The 1875-nt window shown below is 71.1% G+C and overlaps 1 protein-coding gene across 1 annotated transcript in view; it reads right to left on the bottom strand.

Annotated features, from left to right (window-relative positions):
* MUC5B (mucin 5B, oligomeric mucus/gel-forming) overlaps positions 1–1875 on the bottom strand; it is a 64597-nt gene that overhangs the window by 55979 nt on the left and 6743 nt on the right. The window lies entirely within an intron of this gene.

Genomic DNA, 1875 nt, shown 5'->3' with positions numbered 1-1875 from the left:
CTGGGGGCCGCTGGGGAGGGTCTCAGAGATCCACTGGGGAGGGTCTGGGGGCCGCTGGGGAGGGTCTCAGGGGCCACTGGGGAGGGTCTGGGGGCCGCTGGAAAGGGTCTCAGGGCCCGCTGGGGAGGGTCTCAGAGATCCACTGGGGAGGGTCTCGGGCCCGCTGGGGAGGGTCTCGGGGGCCACTGGGGAGGGTCTCGGGGGCCCGCTGGGGAGGGTCTCGGGGGCCCGCTGGGGCGGGTCTAGGGGCCGCCTACCAGGTGTTGCAGCCCACCCGGACGGTCTGGCCGGGCAGGTAGCTGGCCTCGTCGTGCACACAGGGACAGTCCTCCACAGCGACGCAGCCACCTTTGCCGTCGGCCACCAGCCCGTCGGGGCACACGCAGCCGGGCTCGCACTGGGAGCTGTACTGTGGGACACAGCACACGCCGCTCAGGGGCCCGGGGGTGGACAGCTGGGGTCCCCCGCCAGTGGCCTGCAGCAGGTCCGGACAGCGCTGGGGCAGGGGTCTTCCTGGGCCCAGCCTGAGGGGGCCATGCAGCAGGCGCCCACGAGGGGTCCCTGGGGGCCCAGGGGACACTCACGCAGTCCATGTCCAGGGTGAAGCAACTCTTCTGACAGCCAGCCCCGACGGCCCCCGGCGTGGCGTTGCGACAGTCGACGTAGACCATGGGCGGGGTGCAGACTGGGGGGTAAGGACTGTTCAGGGGTGCACCGCAGCCACCCGCCAGGCGGGCTCTGAGAGGCGGGGCCACCGCATTTCCCAGCAGGGGGGCATGTGCTGCCCCAGGGCTGGGCCAGCAGGGTGCGTGCACTTGCGTGTGCGGCCTGCTCACACCCCTCCCCGAGCCCAGAGGGCCTAGACCAGGCCTGACAGAAACCCAGCAGCGCCCACCAGCCACTGCCCCGGGCGCGGTCCGCCCAGAAGCCTGGCATGGAGGTGAGACTCAGGGCTCACCTGGGGCAGGGGCCTGGCCTCCGATGCAGGTCAGCAAGCCTTGTGTGCACGTGCTGGGAGGAGAGGGGGGTCAGAGGGTTCCCTCCTTGCCGCCCTGCCCCCCGAGGCCCAACTGGCAGCCGCTCTTACCAGACAGCCCCTCGCTCATGCACAGACTCCCCGTTGGGAACCACGGAGCCCTCGTGGTAGCAGGGACAGCTGGTGGCCGGCACACACTTGCCCGCTTCGTCCATGAAGGTGCCTTGGGGGCAGGTGCAGCCGTCCACGGGAACGAAGCTGATGCCACAGGTGACATCGTCGTGACTCCGGGCCCGGCAGGTGGGCTGGCAGGTGCTGATGTGGTAGTGGTAGGTCAGCGACTTCGGGCAGGTGGCCATGGGCTTTGCTGCAGGACGCCGGGCAGGGGGCGGTGCTCAGGGCGGGGAGGCAGCCACCACCCGGGCCCCACACCCCGACCTCCCTGCCCGCGCCAGGCCCGCCCAGCCGAGGGTCCCAGGCCAGCACCGGCGTCCCGTGCGGGGACAGGAGCCACGGAGCGTGCTCTCCCGCGCGGGGGGACACTCACTGCACACGCCTTCCCTCCAGCCGCTGAGCAGCACCCCCTTGGCGGCACAGGCGTGCACGTAGGAGGACAGGGCCGCACACAGACAGTCCTCGCTCCTCTGGCAGTTACACGTGTCGAACATGCAGTGCTGGGGAGGGGCCGTGGTCACCACAAGCAGTGAGCAACCCCATACTGCCCCCCGCCTCTGCTGAGACCCCTCGCCCGGGGCCCGCACACCCCCAGCAGACAGAGCCCCTCATCTCTGTCTCAGCAGGTCCCAGCCCGGAGCAGAGGGGACAGGCCAGGGGAGGGCGTTACCGAGTGGTAGGTGCCGGGGCTCACGGCAGCATGGCACTGGGCGAAGGGGCCGTCG

This window comes from Suricata suricatta, chromosome 11 (genome assembly GCF_006229205.1).
Source record: "Suricata suricatta isolate VVHF042 chromosome 11, meerkat_22Aug2017_6uvM2_HiC, whole genome shotgun sequence".
In the NCBI taxonomy this organism is placed as follows: Eukaryota; Metazoa; Chordata; class Mammalia; order Carnivora; family Herpestidae; genus Suricata; species Suricata suricatta.
The sequence above is the reverse complement of the archived record's forward strand: the minus strand, read 5'-3'. Positions and strand labels throughout refer to the sequence as shown.